General features: G+C 47.0%; 1 protein-coding gene across 1 annotated transcript in view; it reads right to left on the bottom strand.

Annotated features, from left to right (window-relative positions):
• LOC115657494 (BTB/POZ domain-containing protein KCTD16-like) overlaps positions 1-2,789 on the bottom strand; it is a 46,565-nt gene extending 43,776 nt beyond the window's left edge. The window contains exon 1 of the mRNA XM_030575424.1: positions 2,737-2,789. The gene's annotated coding sequence lies outside the window, so the exon portion shown is untranslated. The remainder of the gene's footprint in view (positions 1-2,736) is intronic.
• Positions 2,790-22,224: the final 19,435 nt, after the last annotated feature.

The raw sequence follows: 22,224 nt of genomic DNA, 5'->3' as shown, positions 1-22,224 counted from the left end.
GCAGAGACTTCCATGCACTCTCCCTCATGCAGAACGGACATGAAGAAAGTACCTAATTAAAAGCACTAAAATTTGGGAATAAAAAATGTCAGTCACAGGTTTTTTGATATCCCCTGAAGTTTGTCAGAGATTTATTTGCAAAAACTTCATAGTAAGGGTGAGTCAGCTGTCCTGCTGAATACAACATTACATATAATGGAATACATGATGCAGCTCTGCTCTGTTTTACATTTTCTTCATCAGTATTTCTAAGTTGAATTTATATTTTAAATGTACTCAAATCTTAAGCCAGCATTCCAGATTACTACATATTTAACTCACTGAAACAAAGACATTCTTTTAAATTAATCAGAGAGATTTAGTGTGTTCATAACAATGCTCATTGCTTTTAGAAAAAGGGAACAGTAATTTACTTTGTGTGATCTCCATAACAAGAGACATGGTTATGAAATTTCACCAACTTTAAAAAAATATGTTTCCAAAGATTTTAGGTATAACAAGGATTTTGTCTTACTAAGGTACTGATTTTGCTGGAGGGTTCTTTTAAAACTAGTTTGTCAGATATTCAGAAGTAAAGAAAGGGAACTCTTTGTCCAGCTATCTGGAAGGGAAGGACTGTTGTCCCTTTAAGGGCTCTCTTCAGTGGGGAGTGGGGGGAGAGGTGGTGAAGGGATGGACAGAAAGGACAGGAAGACTTGGAAGCACTTTTTTTTTAACTATAGTAATTAAAATGTGTATTTTAGATAAGGGAGGTCTTTTGAAGGATTTATTTAAAAAACTATGTGTGAAGATCCACACATTTAAGGCTAAAGATGATTGTGCATCTAAAACTCTATGCAAGCATTTTTTAGAAATGTGATTTTATAATCTTCACCAGCTCACTAATGAAATATTTTTAAAGCAAATTTTAAAGTAAGGTCCTGTAGACTGACATGTTCTGTGTAAATATTACATTAATGCACAACTGTTTTTGTCAGTAAAGTCAGTAACTGACAGTATAAAAATTTATTTGGGCATAAGCTTTCGTGGACATCTGATGAAATGGGTTCTAGTCCACAAAAGCTTATGCCCAAATAATTTGTTAGTCTTCGAGGTGACATAAGGACTCTTCCTTGTTTTTGCTGATACAGACTAACAGGACTACCACTCTGAAACCTGTCAGTATATACCTTGGGGTTGGGAAATGCCTGTTAAATGGCTTTATTACCCCTTGAATGTCTCTTTAACAGTTTCAATGTTGTGCTAATAGGTCTGGCAGGCTGGAGGTTTTTTCACTTTTAACTACTAGATTCCCTCCCAAGGAAGACTCACCAGGCTAGAGCAGCCATCTGTGGGAGCCTGCACGAAGGGTCAGAACAGGGATAGGAAAACAAGAGGGTGGACACTAAGACCCAGTGGTGCCCCAAATTTTCAGGTGCCCTACGCAGCTGCCTATGTTGCCTATGCCTAAGGACAGCCCTGGGTGCAGGAGGGTGCTCTGGGCTGGGATCAAGGGGTTTGGAGAGTGGGAAGAGGATCAGGGCTGGGGCAGGGGCGTGGGGAGAGGCTCGGGGTGCAGGTGCCAAGTGGTGCTTATCTCAAGCGTGGTGCAGCCCCGGCCCTGTGCCCCAGCTGGAATGCCAAAGTGGGGCTGAGCTGCATGGTGGAGTGCTGGAGTGGGGCCGAGTCATGTGGTGCAGTCCTGACCCAGTGCCCTGGCCAGAGCGGGGCCGAGCTGCATGGTGGAATGCCAGAGCAGGGCTGAGCCACGTGGTGCAGTCCTGACCCAGTGCCCCAGCCAGAGCTGGTGCGGCCCCCAACCCAGTGCCCCGGCTGGAGCAATGGAGTGGGGCCGAGCTACATCATGTGGCTCATGGGCTGGCTTAAATCGGCTCACAGGCCCAATTTGGTCATAGTTTGCCCATCCCTGGCGTAGCCCATGGCTTATGTTTCTACACATCAAAACTACCAGCCCCACTTATCCCAACTGGAGGAGACGCCTCGGACTGTCTAGCAGGTGACAGAAGCATCAGGAATCCCTGTCCTCACGTCCACACCCCCCTGCATGCCGACAAACTCTCTGGGTGAAATTCTGGCCTCTCTGAAGCCCATGGTAAGACTCTCCTTGACTTCAATGGAGCCAGGATTACACTCTCACACCCAAGCCACAGAGGACAGCTGGACAAACACCACCAGCACAACTGCAACCAAGTTACTCTCTTGTTGACAGTCTAAGCAAAGAGGCCAAAGAATGAATGATCCTCCGTGAGTGAGACGGAGAAACCCTTTCATACTCCCAGAGAAGGTCTTGCCAAGTGCAGTCCAGGTTTGCTTAGCGATAAGGGATGTGGCAGGTTGAGTTGCAGGAGAGAGATCTTTATTCTACATGCTGAGAGGCCAGGGTTCCATGCTCAGAAGCCTGTGTTTGTCCAGGAGATTTCACTCCAGACCTCCAGGTCCAGGTGTCACACCAAACTAGGTCCTGCTTGGAACCTGACCCTCTTTTTCCAGCCCCCTCATCAGAGTATGACAATGAGGAACACAGCTAGGGAAGTTTACACTGCTGCCACTCACGCTGTACCTGTCATGTAGCGACCCAGAGGAGCTTGGTCTCCAGCCATGGCCTTTCACCTAAATGAAATTAACAACAAAAACCCAAACCTACATCCCAAGCCCTCTCCATACTATAGCTAACCCTTCACCCCCCTCCAGTATCTTCCTCCCAGAACAATACCAGTCCTTTATGTTGCACCTTACCTGGGAAGCTGAAGTGTCCAGAAACCTGCCTTGAGCCTTGCCCTCGGGCTCCAGGACCTAGAGGAAGAAGGAAAAAGATTGTGTTGCTCTGAGTTGCCACCAGCATCACTCTATAGCTCTGGTTGTAAAATCTCTTTGTATAGGCTCCCAAATTTGGCTAGGAGTAGGTAAAACCCCAACAATTCCACAATGATCCCATCCCATTAAAATCATTTTCAGGGACAATATTTTCCCATGAACTTGCAGCAGAGTCAGCCACGTTTTATGTTTCAAGAACCATGGCCTTCTTTTGAAACATCTCTGATAATCTCTCTGGAATATGCTCACCTCCAGGAGTATTCAGACCATTTAAGTAGTGAAGCACAAACCAAGGACCCACATGGATCCTGACTGGAATTCTGCAGCTCAGACCCATCTCAGCACTGTAGTTAAAGTGATGTCCATGGACCCCTTCCAAACACTGATTTTCAAGGCTTGAGTTAATGGGACTTTTAGTTGGTGTCTTTAGATAATGGCTTTGCTTGACTGTGTGCCACAGATCTAACTTAATTTGTAGCTAACTTAATTGTTACCAATAGGATTGCAGTATGCAAATGAACTGAGGAGGCGGACGGCAACGAGGAAGGTTATAGCTCGTATCAACTAAAGGTGTTATTGCCCTACAGGGAAATGTCTTTATGCATGAGCCAAAGGTAAATTCTTTTGCAAGACTCAGGCCTTGGCTACACTTGCAGGTGTGCAGCGCTGGGAGTTACAGCTGTCTTTGTACAGCTGTAGGGAAAGCGCTGCAGTGTGGCCACACTGACAGTTACCAGCGCTGCAGTGTGGCCACATTTGCAGCATTTGTAGTGCTGTTGGGAGTGGTGCATTATGGGCAGCTATCTCACAGAGCACCTCATCCCATTTTGGTGCCGTGGGTTGTGGGAAGGAGGTGGAGGGTGCAGGTCATTCTGTTTCCTGTCCCAACACCCCATGATGCATCGCTTCAGATCCCAGCAATCCCTGTTTTTCCGTGCACATTTGGCGCCATCTTGACTCTCTCAACGGTTTCTGTGCAGCACAATTTCTGTGGGAAATGGAGCCCGAACTGCTGAGGAGTATGCTGATGAGTCTCGCCAGCACATCACATTTGGCAGTTGAGCTATTCCTTAAGATCCAAAGTGATGAGGAGTCCGACGATGATAGCGAGTCGCCTGACGTGTACGAAACGAAATTGCTGCTGGCATTCACGGAAATGCTTAGCACCATGGAACGCCACTTTTGGGCTCGGGAAACAAGCACTGAATGGTGGGATCACATCGTCATGGAAGTCTGGGATGACGAGCAGTGGCTGCAGAACTTTCGGATGAGAAAAGCCACTTTCATGGGACTGTGTGCTGAGCTCGCGCAAGGATACGAGATTGAGAGGTGCCCTGCCAGTGGAGAAGCGGGTGGCTATTGCAATCTGGAAGCTGGCAACTCCAGACAGCTATCGATCGGTCGGGAACCAGTTTGGAGTGGGAAAGTCAACCATTGGAATTGTTTTGATGCAAGTTTGCAGGGCCATTAATCACATCCTGCTAAGAAGAACCATGACTCTGGGGAATGTGCAGGACATTCTGGATGGCTTTACACAAATGGGTTTCCCTAACTGTGGAGGGGTGATAGATGGGACACATATTCCTATTCTGGCACCACCCCACCTAGTTTCCGAGTATGTTAATCGGAAGAGGTATTTCTCTATGATTCTCCAGGCGCTTGTGGATCATCTTGGGCGTTTCATTGACATTTACACAGGCTGGCCTGGAAAGGTGCATGGTGCACACATCTTTCGGAACAGTGGCCTGTTCAGGAAGCTGCAGGCCGGGACTTTTTCCCCAGACCGGAAGATCACAGTATGGGACGTTGAAATGCCCATTGTGATCCTTGGAGACCCCGCTTACCCATTAATGCCTTGGCTCATGAAACCGTATACAGGGAAGCTTGACAGGAGCAAGGACCGGTTCAACTACAGGCTGAGCCGGTGCCGAATGACTGTGGAGTGTGCTTTTGGCCATTTAAAAGGGCACTGGAGATCTCTGTATGGGAAGCTAGACCTGGGGGAAAGCAGCATCCCTGCGGTTATATCTGCATGCTGTACCCTCCATAATATTTGTGAAGGGAAGGATGAAACATTCAGTCAGGCATGGACCTCCGAGATTCAATGCCTGGAGGCTGAATTTGCACAGCCAGAGAGCAGGGCTACTAGAGAGGCCCAGCACAAGGCTTCAAGGATTAGGGATGCCTTGAGGGAGGAATTTGAGGCTGAAAACCAACAGTAATGTTTGCTGCCTTGCATGGAGTGAAGTGCAGAGGTTACAATGTTAGTAGGAATCTGTTTTTCCTGAGCTGATTTGCAATGCCTGTTTCTTTCCTGGGCTAAGGTATCTTTGACTTTCTGCAATAATAAAGACTGTTTTCAAAGCCACGAATTCATTTATTGAAAGGAAAATAACTTTCTTGACAGACACACAACATTTCGGGAACCTAAAAGGGCAGGGGGATGCGGTGGGGAACTGTACAGTCACAGGTTGGAATATGTCCTGTCTGGAGTGCTGTACAATGACTGCTGCACTTCCGGATGAAAATGCTGCATGGTGATGAGGGTTGAGTGCAGAGGGTAAGGGTCATAGTTCTCCAGGCTGGTTGGTGAATGTACAGGTGTGGGAGGCAGCTGGTGGTGGTAAGAACCTGGATGCTGGGGAAGGGAGTTTTGAGCTGACATTGGGGCACAAGGGAAAGAGCTTTCGGACGGGGTGGGGCCGGTGCGGTAGTGCTCTGCCTGCATGGCTGTGGGCGCCTGGATAGAGTCCGCTTGGCACGCCAGGATGCTTATCAGCTGCTTTGTGCTTTTCTTCCTGGCCACTGCGTTTTTCTGGCGGATCCTGCTTTCCCTTTCCCTCCAGTGCTGCACTTTTTGATTCTCTCTGGCAGAGTGATTCATAACTGCTTGCAGCAGGTTGTCTTTGCTTTTTCGCGGCTTCTTCCGGAGATTTTGGAGTCTTTCAGCTGTTGATAACACAGGCATCCGAGAACTCAAGGTTGCTTGTAGAAAGGCAAAAAAAGAAACAGTTAACAGAGGCAGCATTGTTTATATCACATCAGACAGTTATTCCCAAACAGTGAAGGAGTTTACAGTCTTCACAATAGCATAATTTTCCCATACCAAAGAGAGCGCACATAACCCACAGGAGCCACGAAATGGTGAGTAAAGGGGGACTGATTGCTTCTGGGCTGTACTGGGGTTTCTGTGCCTTGGGGAAAGCAAACAGTTGCAGGGGGCACCTACACTGAACAGTCTCCCAACATTTTCCACAGGAGATGATCCTGGAAGATATCTCGCTGCTGCGGGTCACCTGGGAAGAGCGGGAGGGTCTTCTACAGCAATGCGGATTCCGCCCTGGCCCCTGTGCAGCTTGCCTGTGTGCAGCAATGGTCCCCCCACCCCTCACGGCACAGTGGCATGGACGCATTAGCCTGAGTGGGACAAGGACCACAGTGGCTCTCCCAATAAACTTGCGCAAGCGCATTGCCCATTCTCTGGCTGAAACTTTTGAAGAGATTACCGAGGCCGATTACTGTGACGTGATAGACCACATCAATGGGCTATTCCACATCTAGGCATGCATGCAGCCCTAACCCTCCCTCCTCTCCCGAAACATTTCCATGCTGAAAATAAAAGCCGCTTACCAGGAACCCGCTCTTCTGCTTGTCCTTCACCAAGTACCGGCTGCTGCGACTGGCTACCTTCCTCCTGGCTTGAGAAGAGCTCTTGGCTGCATGCCTCCTGAGACTCCGGGGTGTCTCCCCCCCCCCAGTACCCTCATTCTCGGTTTCCTCCTCCCCCCTCCTCCACCTCCGTCTACCCACCCCTCCCCGCTCTGAAGTGTCCATCATGGTCCTCGGATTGGCAGTGGGGTCATCCCCAAGTATCGTGTCCAGCTCTTTGTAAAAATGGCAGGTTGTGGGGGAAGCACCGGAGCGGCAGTTTCCCTCATGGGCTTTGCAGTAGGCACTCTGCAGCTCCTTCACTTTAACCCTGCACTGCAGTGTGTCCCGGTCATGGCCCCTTTCCAGCATGGCCCTTGAGATCTGCCCATAGGTATCATAATTCCTACGCCTGGAGCGCAGCTGGGACTGCACAGCTTCCTCCCCCCAAACACTGATGAGGTCCAGCAACTCGCCATTGCTCCATGCTGGGGCTCATTTGGCACATAGAGGCATAGTCGCCTGGAAAGATTCACTGATTACACTCCACACCTGGCTGAGCAAACAGTAAGGGGATTTTTAAAATTCCTGGGGCATTTAAAGGGCAGGTCACCTGAGGCCAAGGCAGCAGAGTGCGAACTGATGAGCAGAGTGGCTGAACAGGCATTCTGGGATACTTCCGAATACCTCTGGAGGCCAATAACAGTGCTTTTGGTGGCCACACTAGCGAAACAGCGCTGCATCACCAGCGCTGCAGTCGTTATTCCCCATGCAGAGGTGGAGTAGAGCCAGTGCTGTATCCAGGGAGATACAGCGCTGGATGTGCCTTGCAAGTGTGGACGGTGTGTGAGTTGCAGCGCTGTAAATCCATCACCAGTGCTGCAACTCTCCAGTGTAGCCAAGCCCTTAGTCTCCTGTAGTTCTAAGAGCATTAGGAGAGGATTTTTATTCCACAGTTAGGGATGGAGAAACATGGCAAGCTACAGTTACCTGCTGTTACTGTAAACATGTTATCTGTGAGGCAGAGCTGGCAGAATTGTTTATAACAAATACATTCAGCTGTATGATCAGCCAATTAGAGTTTGTTCCCATGATGTCATGTCTTCTAACTTCATAACTGAGACACTTTGGTATAGTCCAGGAGGGGGTGGAATTTGTCTAGCCGTGGAGACAGAACCAGACCACCCTGTTTGAGTCCAGCTTTCAATGTTTGTCTGTAGGGTTTTGCTTGGGCTCATCTCACTCAAGAACCAGACAGAGCCAGAATGACCTATGACCTCCTCTGCAGACCCTGGTTCTCTCTCATTCCAAGCTTGTCACTCACAAGGGGTAATAAGACCTGATAGGTGACTCCAGTCCATGATGGATTGGGGACTCACTGAAACCCCCCCAACCAATTATATCTGTCATGATATAATGACAGTTGAAGAGTAACTTCACCAGCAGCAGCACTATTTATCACCAGGAGAATTCATCCACAACGTGCCCTTGGTGAACAGGGGGATTAGATACCTTTGAAGACTGGTGAGGAAAGTGGGGGCCTTTCACCTGTTCAGATCTGGCTTGGGTTGGTGGTGTCTGAAGTCACCATCTGACATAAGGGCTGGAGCTAGGGGTGCTCCAGTGGTTTCCATTATATACAAGATTTACTGTTTGGTTCAATGGCTTACAGCACCCCCACTATACAATTTGTTCCAGTACCCCTGCCATATAATGGCCTACAGAAAGGGCTGTGAGGACTCAGAACATTTCTATTCTATAGAAGCTCTTATCCTGCCACCATCACTGCTGTATCTCAGTGCCTTCTGGTCAGACATTAAGTGACGTTGCTAACCCCACTCATGAGTGGTTCATTCTCTCACATCCTCGCCCCAGGGGGAAGAATTGTGTGTTCAGTGGAATGGTTTGTTTCGAAAGGTGTTTTTCTTGATTTGTGTTTTAAATATCCATTCTGTTCCGTGTTTGTTAGCCTAAGCAGGTCAAAGATGCATACCTTGCCCTTGGAACTGAAGGTGGTAAGGTTTGTGGTAGCTCTTAGTTCCTGGAGGAGTTGGTTCCAAGGTGTCAAACGGGCCTTGGGAAAGCTCCGTCTCCTGTACACGTGAACTTTACCCTTGTGGTAGAGTTCTATTGCACCTGAGGCGGGGAGCCATCGACCGCAATCCTCATACCAGAGCTGCAAGCAATCTTCTAGGTACCCTAGGCCAGGGGTTCCCAAACTTGGTTCGTGGCTTGTTCAGAGTAAGCCTCTGGCAAGACACTTTGTTTATCCATGCGTCCGCAGGTACAACTGCTTGCAGCTCCCAGTGGCCGCGGTTCGCCATTCCCAGCCAATGGGAGCTGTGTGAAGCAGTGCAGGCTAATCTGCAAGCAGCCATGCCTGCGGGCACTTGGGTAAACAAAGAGTCTCATGACCTGCCAGGGGCTTACCCTGAACAAGCCGTGAACCAAGTTTGGGAACCCCTGACCTAGGCCCAGGCCACAAAGTGCCTTAAAGATAAGGATCAAGGGCTTAACCCAGCATTCTCTGGGAAGCCAGTGTAGAGCACTGAGGACATGGCTGATGGGCCTGCATTAGCCAGCGTGGCTGAGGTGCGCTGCAGCATTCTCAACTAGATGAAGGTCCCTAAAGGCTGGTAGTTTCATACCCAGGTAGAGAGCGTTGCTGTAATCCACTCGAGAGATCAGACCATCATTCACTAGGAGGAGAGTCTCCTAGCCAACTGGTGGCGGTAGATAGCCACTTCAGTGTGTAAGGCTATGAGAGTGCTCAGCATCAACAACGAATTTAGGAGCACTCCTGAACTCCAGATTGAATTGATCAATTGCAGGTGTGCTCCTCCACCAAAATGAGACTGCACCGAAGCTGCAGCGTGTTTCCTGCACCTTGTCTAGTAGACTGATATCAGTGCCACAAAAGCTGTTGGCACAGCTGGGCCCCTTGTGCCGGTGTCAGCAAAGAGGCTGAGATGTGACTAGGCCCCAGAAGTTGACCTCCTCTCAGAGCCTCCAGGGCAGGGCTGAGGACATTGGCAAGGACACTCTGAAGCTTGGTCTGCCACTGGCGCTATCCTTTTGTCGGATGAACTCTGTCTCCAGGGCTGTTAATTTAGTGCCTTGCACTAGCAATAATTTCCTTCAAATATGACATTGGACAAACTTCCCTACATAGATATTCCCAGAGCAGCACAATCTGTTTTAGCGGAAAAGCTAAATATTAGTCCTTTCAAAGCCCTCCCTTCATATGTATTTATACAACGGGCTCTGGCTGCTACAACCCATCTGGTCACTAATCCATGTTTTAAACAAAACCTCTGACACATAACCCATGTTCTCAGAATTATTTAGATAGCATGGACCAGATTCCCAGCTGGGGCAAACTAGCATGGCTCCACTGAACTGAGTGGGTCTCCTTCAAACTACACCAGCCAAGGATCCGGCCATATGTGTTGGAAGAGTCCATGGGCCTCATTCTCTGCTGGGTTTTAACAGTTTTCTGTCAGTGCACCTTCACTGAGGTCGATGGAGTCTCCACGGAAGTCTGGGTCCCGCAAGGGCATGACATGTCATGACAAAGTGAGACAATGTCTATTTTTTTATAAATAGTCTGTGTGACTCAGTTTCCCTGCCTGTCTGAATGCACAGAATTAAATCGGGGCGGGGGGAAGGGGTGGCAAAAAGGGGTTGTTACAGAAAGAAGCAAGAAAGGTAGTACGGTGACATCCTCAAGTACAAAGCTTCAGAGGAGTGCAGATAGCAGTGAGGGGAGAAACTACCAATATGGCTCCATCTGGGTTAGGATGGGTTACCTGTCCCAGTGCTAAGCCTGGGATAAAAGCCCATACAAGAAGGAGGGGGTTTGGGTGAACTACAAAGGACGCGGCAGTGGAAAAACTGATAGCCTGGAAAACCATACTCCTAGAGAGGGATCAGGCTGCAGGCAGCGGTTTGCCCAATTCAGAGATGGGAAATAACAATCCAGGCCTGCCTGAGCTATGGACACAGAGATTAGGATAGATAAGCAAATATGAACATAGGACTTTTTGTTTTATACTTTGGCCCTGCACGCTTCATACCGTTGGATGAAAGAATAAATGCTGCTTTGTTCAGAAGCAGTTGGTTTTGAATCATTTTAATCAGCTGCTGTCACAAGCTCCCAAAGGGAAACCCACATGGACCTGGTGAATTAGCCACGGTTGGTACCCAGGGGGGGCTGTGACCCAGGTCCTGGTCTGAGAGTGGGTGAATTGCAGAATTCCACCCCAGAAGAAAGGGTCCTGTTCCTGTACCAGATCTATACTGGCTACAGAGCTTGCTTACACCTGCTGATGTATTCATCATAAGATCCTTCAATTCTCTGCCAGGCATGGCTGAGGTTTGTTTAAAGCAAGTATTTTACACACAGTGCCACCAGTATATTACAGTTTAGCATTCCATTACACTGCCCCTTTAAGTTCTACATTCCTGCCATTTACAATAGTTACACAATCACATGGTCTTTGAAGTTTAGTATAGATCAGTCTGTCAAGTGTCTCTGAATCGTACCGGTTTTCTAATTATACAACCCGAACGTATAACAACTTGGTCATCTGGCTGTCCATTAGTTGTATTGACTGGCTGTGGTTGGGTTGGAATTTTTGAGTGTTCTTGTTCTTCATTCGCCATCTCTGGATTTTCTCTGTTGATTGTTCTTTCTGAGGAACAAACTGTAGATGTCGACAGTTTCTGTTGAGCTCTTCGTTGTCGGTCTCAATCACATATGATCTGGGCATAAAATTATTTTTCTTTATGACCGCTGGAGTTGTCCATCCATTTTCTCTAGCCAATTTAACATGAATACGATCACCAGGTTTGAGACCGGGTAATTCTCTGAGTGACATCTGTTGCAAAAATGTTCATAAGCTTTTTTAAGCCCTTTTATCCATTTTGGCTACTCTCTTCATGTCTGTCCAATAGGTTATTTTCCAAAGTTGGAACAGTAGTTCTGAGTTGTCTCCTCCTCAAGAGTTGTGCTGGACTATAACCAGTAGCTGCTATTGGTGTTGATCTGTAACTCAGAAGAGCAAGGAATTGAACTTCTTGCTGTGGGATTTTCTTTCATAGAGCTCTCGCAACCTCTCCATTCTCTTGTGGGTAATGTAGGCTGCTAGGAATAAAATCAAAATCATATTTCATTTGGAAGGACTTAAATTCTGCTGCAGTGAATTGTGGTCCATTGACCATGAATAGTTGTTCTGGAATACCAAAGTAAGCAAAAGTGCACTTCAGCTTTTCAGTAACAAGTTCACTATTTCTATATACCTGGAAAAATAGTCCACAACCACCAGCTAATGATTTCCTCTGAATTTGCATCAAATTTCTAGCTAGTCTCATCCAAGGTCTGCCTGGTAGAGGTGTTGTTATTAAAGGTACTTTGTGTTGTGTTAGTCTGTTAGTTCTGCAATATTCACATGCAGATACTTTATGACCTTGCTGATGTCTGGCCACCACACTGACTGGTTGACACATTCACAGCATTTAGTTACTCCCTGCTGCCCTTCATGGGTGTGGTTTAGGGTTTCTTCTCTCATTTCTTTTGGAATTACAATGCAATTGCCTTTAATCATGAGTCCATTTGACTTCCTTAATTGTCTATGCACTGCAAAGTAGTCTCTTGTCACTTCCTTAGTGTCCTTTAGATACTTGGGCCAATGTAACTTAGAACGTCCTGAAATTCCATGTCTGTTGAGGTTGCTTTTTGTAGCTGGAGCAGTCTTTTTTCTGTATGTCCACATCATCCACATATGCCTTCACATCATCTTCAAGCTCATGGGAAGTTGAGTGCTATGCTGTGCTCCATGACAGAGCGACTGCTTCTAACAGATTTTTTCCCAGGAACATACTTAGCAATTGGGTTAAATTGCATTAACCTTTTCAATAGACGTTGGCATCGTAGTGGTGCTGGATACAAGTCTTTTCTGTTGATGAAGGTTATAAGTAGTTTATGGTCTTTTATCCATGTAAATGAATCCAGTTCACACAGATATCTGTAAAAGTTCTCACACGCCTATATGCTCACCAGGCACTCCTTTTCAATCTGTGCATGTTTTTCTGTGTCTGTGTGTGACTATGTGTTGGACTTTAACAGTTCATTCAGTGGTTTTGTCACTGTAGAAAGGCCTTGTAGATATCAGCTAAGATAATTTACCATCCCCAGTATATGTATCAGTTCTGGTACATTAGTTGGTGTATTTAGTTCTCTAATTGTTTTTACTTTCTCAGAGCTAGGATGGATTCCATCCTTGTTTATTGTCTGTCTCAGAAACTCAATTTGGGGTGGACGGAAAATGTATTTTTCCTTGTTTCGCTTCCATTCAGACCGACTGATTAGGCTTAGGACTTCGCTGATGGTTTTGTTGTGTTCTTCCATCAAAGATCGATATCGTCCATGAAAACCTCCAACTCCATTTGTGTTTGTTAGCAGTTTTGCCATCTTTCTTTGGAAACTTTCAGGTGCACTGGGAATCCCAAAAAGGGCTCTTTGAAAGCAAAATCTCTCAAAGGGTGTGATAAATATAGTCAGTTTAGCACTTTCTTTGGCTAATGGAATTCGTTTCAGAATCTGCTCAAAGCATCCAGCTTGGAGAATACTGTAGCTCATCCTACTTTGGGGAGGAAGTCATCCATTGTTGGGAGGATATATTTTTATCTTGCGACTGCTTCATTAAATCTTAAGATCCACAGAGATTCATATTTTTCCATTTTTCTTTATAACTGGTACCATTGAGGCCTATCATGCTGTTGGCTCAAAGGTTTTCTCAATTATGCCAATCCACTTTATTCTCTTTAACTCAGTTTCCACTCTATGAAGTAATGGGACAGGAATCCTGAGAGATGTACATATACGGTATGGTTCCGTGTTGTCTCTTAAGGTTATTTGTACTGGATCTCCTTTCAAAAGTCCAATATCACCAAATACTCCATCAGGTTCTTCCACCTTTCTCACTAGGCCCATCATGGCTGCCACACTGCAGCTGAGAAGGTCTTTGATCCTTTGATTACATACAAAGCTATGCATTTAGAGTATAAGGTGAACTGGCCCCTGAAGTTCAGGGCTAGTCAGAGTTGGGGCAGGTGATTTCTGCTTTGGGAGGGGTTGAAGGTCACTGTAAGTCCCTTTTGAGATGAGTCCAAAAGAAGAGGCTGAACTGCTAACAAAAATATGCGCTATACGGAGAGTACTTGAGAGCAAAAAAGTGTCATGTATCTCTTTGCTGGGGTGATCTGGGAAATCACTAAGCCTTATTCTGTATCTAGTACGTTAATTGAAACAATAATTAACGAGAGAGTTAAAGGACACCTAATAATACCTATCTCTTTATATAGTCATAGATTTCAAGGCCAGAGGGGACCATTGTAATCAACTAGTCTGATCTCCTGTTCAGCACCAGCCAGAGAACTTCCACATACTAATTCCTAGAGCAGATCTTTTACCAAAGCATCCCATCTTGATTTTAAAATTGCAGTGCCCCTGGTGGCTAGAGGTGACCTCACAGGAATCCCAGCCTCAGCATGATCCCTCGAATTTTTAGGTCAATAATGCCATTTGCTGCCAGCTAATTTATTGTCATAAAATGCTCCCAAAGTCACCAGGTGTTGCCCATTACCATAATATCAAAACCAGGCTCTTCTTCAGACTCCCTCTTCAATCAGAGCAGGCAGGTTCGCAGGTTACTCTCTGGTGGCCCCCAACTGACCTCAAAGCCCAAACAAAAAGCACAGAATAAACATCATCCACCCACACTGGCTTAATGAAGATGCAAAGTAACCAAGGCCCACCCACCTGGGGCTTAAGGTCTTCGTCCCTCCTGAGTTCTGCCCCCAGCTCATGACTATTCCCTCAAGCCTTCCTTCTCTCTGAGCTCAGAGAAACCAGTGGGCAAACTTACCCCCACGGCCCTCCTGGCCTGGAGCTTTCACAGCTCTTTTCCCCTAGCAGCTCTCCACTACTGCTCTCTGGGAAAACTCCAACAGCTAGATCACTGTCTCTCAAGATCTTGCCCCACATCCCAGCCGCCCCTTCCCACCTCTCTTTCCCAACCACGGCCTATTGTCTTCTCTTCAGTCCCCCGTGCAGTCAACTAGGCACAGCTGGGCTGGACCTGCTTCCTCTTAAAGGGGCCTGGACAGTCTCATCTAACACTTTTCAGCAGTAGTTAAAAATCTGGGGGCTCCTATTTACCCTCTTTCTTAATACATGAGCAAGGGGACATTCAGTGAAACTGAAAGGCAACACATTTCAAATGGCTAAAGGAAATCCCATATACAAGGCACAGTTAACCTGTGGAACTCACTGACACAAGGCACCAAGCCGAGTAGAATTCAACAAAAGGGTAGACATTTGTCTAACTAGTACTAAGAGCGAGCCAGCTCCGCCACTTGTGTAATTCCGTATAGCTCCATGGAGCTTGACTGATTCACACCAGCTGAGCATCTGGCCCAATACCTAGAATTATATTAGTTAGGATAACATTTTCTAAGGGTGCTTTGGGACACTAGCCAATCACTAACTTCCTAGGAGTAGATAGAAATCTCCCCACAGGCCCCTTAATGCAAAATTATCAGTTATTTTATAGGGCTATCTTGCATCTTTCTCCAAAGCATCTGGTATTGGCCACTGTCAGAGACAGGATACTGGACTAGACAGGCCATTTGTCTGTTCCTGTCTCACAAATCCTATGTTCCTTCCTATTTTGTTTGCTAATGTAATTATCTGCAGTTTTAGGTTTCCCTGTGTATCATTTCTGGATAGGCTGTGGCTCTTAAACTCTATTTGTTTATTCATTTTGCTGGAAAGCTTTTCAGTTCACCTTTAACATAACTCACATGTAATTTAATTACAAGGGATGTTCAGTAGTGAGTTCATCTTATCAGAAAGGAGCATTAATTAGATCATGTGCAGTCTAGGGGGAGGAGGAAGGAGCGGGAGATACATTGTGGGAGTGTGTGTTATGTCATCTGAGCAGTGATTAAATTATTATTATCCCCACCTCTTGAGTATGAATTTCTCACGCAAATTGATGACTTCACATAGCAGAATTTCACTGTCAAACATTCATTGCAAGTTTGATTTTTAAAAAGCCTATTTTATTTGATGAGGGTTTATGGACACACCTCCAAGGACCCAGTGGGACATTCCACAAGAATAGGACTGACCAATCCCATTCCCTGCTGGAGGATCAAGTGCTTGACTGTGTGTCCTAGGGCCTATAGTGAGTGTGGATGGAGATTCCCCTTTAGCTCAGAAGGTAGGCATGTTTGTTTTGGAGCAGGAAGATCGGTGTTCCCCCCACACACACACATTGTTGCTGTGATGTTCTTAGTGACCGTGGTATGCAGAATGGTGACAAACGGGAAGTTGTAGATGGCCATGAATTTTGTTGTACTAGGTACACAGAACAGACAGGGTAGTGGGGATGTAAAAAAGAGCCTATTTCCAATACTTGCAAGGGAGTGATGGGGTGAAACGGATCAGCAGTTTCTATTGCACAAAGTCCTCACCAGCTGTGGCAGGATTACGGTTTTGTGGGGCCCTGGGCCTGAGTAAGTGGGGAAATGGGGTCAGTGCATGGGGGTGTCTATTTTTCCAGGGGCCCTGGGCACGGATCCCCATTGGCCCAGTGGCTAATCTGCCACTGCTCACCAGTAAGTTTGTTCTGGTGCTCCTTATGCTCTAAGAGCTGTTTATGAAAGGCAGAAAATGTGCATTTGATACACATTTTCCAAAAGTCACAGGCTGATCCCAAGTTTGGTGGCAACATGACATATCCTGTGCATGGGCAGGCAGGGAAGGTGCTGATAATCCTCACTTCACTCTCTAATGCCCCCTACTGGCTGGAAGGAGCCACGCCTAGCATAGCTTAGCCAGAGAATAGGAAAACCTGACACAGACGGCTTTGATGCAGCTGGAGGCTTCAACAGAAACTCTCCCCTGGCCAAAAGCCCTTGGGAATTAAAGAGCAGTCCCATCAGCCTGAACTCTGACTGCTGAGTGTATGCTTCTCCTTAATTACAATGGAAGGATAATCTCAATTTGGTTAAACCCCAAGGGTCTGATTCTCCTTTCACTCTGGTGTAGATGGGCAGCAACTCCACTGCAGTCAGTGGTGTTCCACCCACGCGGAGCCAGCATCAGGAACAGCAGGATCAGGAGCAGGATGTTTTGCCCATCATTTGTGGAAGAATTAATCAGAAAATTGCAGTCCGGCAGACTTCAGCACGGGAGTCCAATCCCTTTAAATCGTCTGTGCCCCGCCACCGAGCTCTCAGCCATGGATTATTTAAATAATGGCTCTGTTTTGATTTTATTCTATTTTTTAAAAGCACCCCAGGATTTTGTATAAAATCAGATATAAAATGATATTAATCATCCAAACATGGCTCTGCGGGATTTCCCAAGCCTCTGGAAGGTGGAAGAGGGGCAGGCTGACAGGTTCATGTCCATGGCCCAACCTGGAATGAAATAACAGCCTGGGAATGATGTCTGGAATAGTGCCAGGAGAGATATTGCTGTCAGCCTTTCACTTGTGCAGACCTGATTTAATATTAGGACTAGATCACATGTGAAATGAGCGTGGTGATCTCAGCCTAATCCACTATAACATTCCAGCTGGTAGGTCGGGGGCTGCTGCGGAGAGCTTTTCCCATTGCTCCCAATACCCCACTGGGTCTCTCTTCCGCCTCTGTGTGTTTGTCCCCTACAAATACCCTACACAGCACTGACCCAGAGGCCCTTTCCCCTCACCTTCCCTTGAAGCAAAGCTTCACTTCCCAGAGTTACTTTATGTTTTTTAGTCTGGCTCAAATTTAGCCCAGGTGTAGACTGGCACACCTTCATTTGAGAGGAGTTGTAATTGCACCCTCTAGTGCCATTGCTGAATTTGTTCCTTTGACTCATGGATGATGATATCATAGATGATGATGGACAGATAGAGGGGCGTGGGGACGGACAGATCCTCTGTCTATCTTACAGCAGAATTTGCCCCAGTCTTTGGAATCTATATGCTGCTCCAAAGAAAAATAGACAGAGAACAGCCTTGAAAAAAATGCAGCATGGGGCAGAACCCCTGATCAGTCCAGATCTGCTCTCAGCCTGTAACCATGTCTGCAGGAAAGGTTGTACTAAGACTGAATGCAGTTTTGACCTTGACTTGTTCTCACAGAAGCCCAGTACAAGGGCTGACTTTCCATGTGAGCAGGGGTAAGAATTATTTTATGCAGACCAGGGCTTGACAAAATACAGTGCAGGAGTCTAGAAAGGCAGGACACAGTGCAAGACCCCGAGGAGGGAGGAGCTTGGCATTACTTTTTGTAGCACTATTAATTCACTTCCAGTGGGCAGCAAAAGAAGCAAGGCTTTAAAGGGGACTGGACTGAGGATTGGGTGGTGGGTGGCGAGAAAGCTGTGGAGAGGAGCAGTGCTGAGGCAAGGACAAAGAAATGGTGTCACTGGCAGAGCACAGACTGTGAGGGTGGAACATGGCGAGAGCTGAGACTGCAGAGGTGGTGGTGAGCCTTCCCTTCTATCCAGTAGGATGGTGAGTAGCGCACTCACATGCCAGGTGCAAGACTTGGTTCAAATCCCTACTCTGCCTAATGTGGAGCAGGGATCTGATCCCAGGTCTCCTAGCTAAGTGCCTTCACTGCTAAGCTATAGGGACAGTCCGGAGCAGGCTGCTCTCAATCTCCCGGTGAAGCTGTTCCACTTTGTAAAACTACTTACATATATGGGAGCAGGGACTCAAACCTGACTTTGCCACAGCCCAAGGGGATGCCCAAACCACTAGCTAGAAAGTCACTCTCACCCTCTCTCTGGCACAATACCTCGGGGCTGTGGATTCCACTAGGCAGCTGTGTGCCTAAAGTTAGACCTTCAAAGGCTCAGCCTAACTCCCCTTTGCAGATCTAGCCCTAGCTGTCTCCCTGTTTAGCATTGCATTTCATGGATGGCATGGTCTCTGGTCAACAAGAGAGACAAAGGGGGGACCCAAGTGATGTGGAAACTTGTATAATGCCCGGTCTGCACTTCACAATTAGATCAACCTAGTCACTGCCTCTCAGCGAGATAGATTAACTATGTCAATGGAAAAACCTCCTGCTGTCAATGTGGGAAGCGCCCAGGCTATATCGGCACAGCTGCTGCAGTGGAGACATGCCCTGAGTCTGTAGCCAAGGGTCTTTTGTTTAACAAACGCCTCCTGTTCAATAAGATCAGCAATTCCACATATTGTGCTAGAGAGCATCCAGAACAGTCATGGATGTGCAGTGTCTGGGGGCGGCTCATGCACCCAAACTGGGTGGGACCTGGTGTGATTACTTCCTGACCTCAGTTTTTAAAATATCCCTGCGAAGTGATCTGGCAGGTGTCTGAATAGCTCCAAACCACAGGCCCGGCTGGCTTTCAGTTTTAACTATCATATAGGAAGGCTCCAAGCCTTTAGGGGCAGGGAGGAGGGATGCTGTAGATCCTTCTGCATGACTTGCCCTGGGGAGCTGAACCTTTCTGACAGGGCCTTTGTGTAACTTCAGCATTTAATGTATAAATTTAGCCCTGCTTTACATCCTACCCAGAGTAATTCAATTTGGCTGTCAGCAGACTGGCAGGGAGCCCAGGCCTTGTGGAACCACCCAGGGAATAGCACATCAGGCTACAAGAAACACCTTCCCCAGGCATCAGACTGGAGCCTGCTCTCATCCTGGAGCTGCCTGGAGCCAGGCTGAGGTTATTTGTGGGGAGGAAGGAACTGAATCACTTTTTAAGGGGAGTTAATGCTGGGTGCTGGACAAGGTGCCAGGCTGATGGACTCAGGATATGCATACAGCACAAGCTGCCCTGCCGGTGAACATGAGCCATACCCTGGTGGGACTCTGCCTTAAGGACGTAATTCAGCCTCTATGCCCAGGCAAGGCATCCTGTTTCCCTGTGTGCTCCAAATAGGCCACACAGGGAACCACTGGTCCTCTGCAGCAGTAGCTGTGCAGAGACCAGGCCTCAGGGCACTGGACTGAGATGGGTGGGGACACACAGGAAAGGCCATGGTGGCTATCTGCAAGGTCCTCCCTCAGCCTCTGCACCGCCCAGCAGAGGTACTGTGCTGCCGCTCACAGAGTTTACTAAGCAATGCTCCCCAGCACACACCTCTTGGTTTCCCACAGCCAAGCGAGATGGAGTTACTGCTGCTCAGGGTAGCAGGAGTTATTACATTCCACAGCCCTGAGAGGAGAATGTGCCATACAGCAGCTCCCTACACAGCTCTGCCCCCTGGCTCCATACCCCTGTGCCACATAACCCAGCAGCATGGAGAGAAGCAGGGAGATGCTTAGTTGGGGGTGCCTTGCAAGCTCCCATACCATCCTGCCCCTCCCTTGTCCTGCTCCCTGGTGAGCTATCATTTTAAAAGTCTTGATCTGCTAGACATTAATATCTGGTTGGATTGTATGTGCTGTCGTCGTATGTGAAGTTAGGAAGTTTAGCTGTGTATGTGTTATTGAAACACGTTATGAAGTTGAAAAACACCCACAAGCAGCCTTTCAGGTACATCAGTAAAAAGGCCAAACAATGTTAGTGGCTTATTGAGGAAATGCACAAGGATTACCCCAGGAACAGTGTACAACAGAAACCTCTCAGAGATAGCACTGCACAATGGGAACTGTTTGACCCAGGTCACAGCAAAAGAGCTTTCCAGCAAGTGGGAAGAAGATATAAAAGGGGGGAAATGACATCATGTGGGTACCTCACTCCCCCTACAACACCACACCTGGAGACACCCAAGGAACAAAGACTGAACTGGGGGAAGGCGATGGTCCCAGGCCAAAGAGATTTCTAGCCTGCGTGTGAAAATCTGGGAAACCCAAGCTGCAAAGCCAAGGCAGCTTGTGCCTTAAGAATCTGCCATCCTGTTTATCAGTCAGGGTGAGAATTTGCTAATTCATATCCCGCCTATCTAGTATGTTAAACTCAGTCTGCAGTTTTGTTTTTTAAAAGATCATCTACTTTGAGCTGTTTGCTATTACTTAAAATCTATCCTTTTCTAGTTTATAAACTTATTTTATGTTTTAATCTAAAACAGTGTGCATTTGCCTAAGGTCCCTGGGGAAAATCTCAGCTTGGTTACCACAAGTGTGCATGGTCGTCTTCACATTGAGGGAGAGGCAGACCAGGTGTAAACCCATATGCTGGCCAAATTTTCACCAGGCAGCACAGTACTGCTCTGGGATCCTAGGCTGGGAGACTGGTGGTTAGAGAGCCTGCATGTGACTGCAGCTGGGTGTGTCCTTACCTGTGGGAATGCTGGTGAAAGTGCAGGGTTGGAGGGCTTCACAACTTGTCACAGCAGCACTGTGTGAGAAGGAGCCCAGGCTGGTGGGTCAGAGGGCTCAGTGGTACCCCAGTTCCAGGTATCACCGTAGGGGGACCCGTCACAGGCACGTTACAGGAAACTGAGGCTAAGGCTACGCTGGCACTTTACAGCACTGCAACTTTCTCTCTCAGGGGTGTGAAAAAACACCCCCTGAGTGCAGCAAGTTACAATGCTGTAAAGCACCAATGTAAACAGTGCTGCAGCGCTAGGAGCCGTGCTCCCAGAGCTGTAAACTAATCCTACCTGCAGCCCTGGGAGAGCTCCCCCGGCAGCGCTTTGGAGTTTCGAGTGTAGCCATGCCCTGAGAGGGTTTGCACCGATTAACATCAGTTAGTTACAGGAAGGGCTATGTTATAACCTTATTCCCAGATTCTGGACCTTAGCGTCCAAAATTTGGGGGTTAGCATGAAAACCTCCAAGCTTAGTTACCAGCTTGGACCTGGTACTGCTGCCACCACCCAAAAAATTAGAGTGTTTTGGGGCACTCTGGTCCCCCTGAAAAACCTTCCCTGGGGACCACAAGACCCAAATCCCTTGAGTCTCACAACAAAGGGAAATAATCCTGATTCCCTTCCCCCCTCCAGGTGCTCCTGGAGAGATACACAGACACAAGCTCTGTGAAACTACGCAGAGTGAGTCCCCCTCTCCGTTCCCAATCCTGGAACAAAAGCACTTTCCTCTTCACCCAGAGGAAATGCAAAATCAGGCTAGCAATCCAACACACAGCTCTCCCCTTGATTTCTTCCTCCCACCAATTCCCTGGTGAGTACAGACTTAATTTCCCTGAAGTAAAGAAAAACTCCAACAGGTCTTAAAAGAAAACTTTATATAAAAAAGAAAGAAAAAATACAAATGTTCTCTCTGTATTAAGATGATACAACACAGGGTCAATTGCTTAAAAGAATATTGAATAAACAGCCTTATTCAAAAAGAATACAAATCAAAGCATTTCCAGCACTTATATTCATGCAAATACCAAAGAAAAGAAACCATAGAACTTACTATCTGATCTCTTTGTCCTTACACTTAGAAACAGAAGACTAGAAAATAGAACTACTTCTCCAAAGCTCAGAGGAAACAGGCAGACAGACAAAAGACTCAGAGACACACTTCCCTCCACCCAAAGTTGAAAAAATCCAGTTTCCTGATTGGTTCTCTGGTCAGGTGTTTCAGGTGAAAGAGACATTAACCCTTAGCTATCTGTTTATGACACGCCCCCCAAATTGCAGACAGTGGGGAAGCTCACTGGCGGCAATTTCCTTCTAGAACTTGAAAATAAACAGATTAATACAACACATGCACCTTTACATATACTACTAAGTATATAACTAACAGACTTTTACATTTTAAGAACACTTTTTAA

The sequence above is a fragment of the Gopherus evgoodei genome, chromosome 9, assembly GCF_007399415.2.
Source record: "Gopherus evgoodei ecotype Sinaloan lineage chromosome 9, rGopEvg1_v1.p, whole genome shotgun sequence".
Classification (NCBI taxonomy): domain Eukaryota; kingdom Metazoa; phylum Chordata; order Testudines; family Testudinidae; genus Gopherus; species Gopherus evgoodei.
Note: the sequence above shows the minus strand (reverse complement) of the source record. Positions and strands in the feature narration are given on the sequence as shown.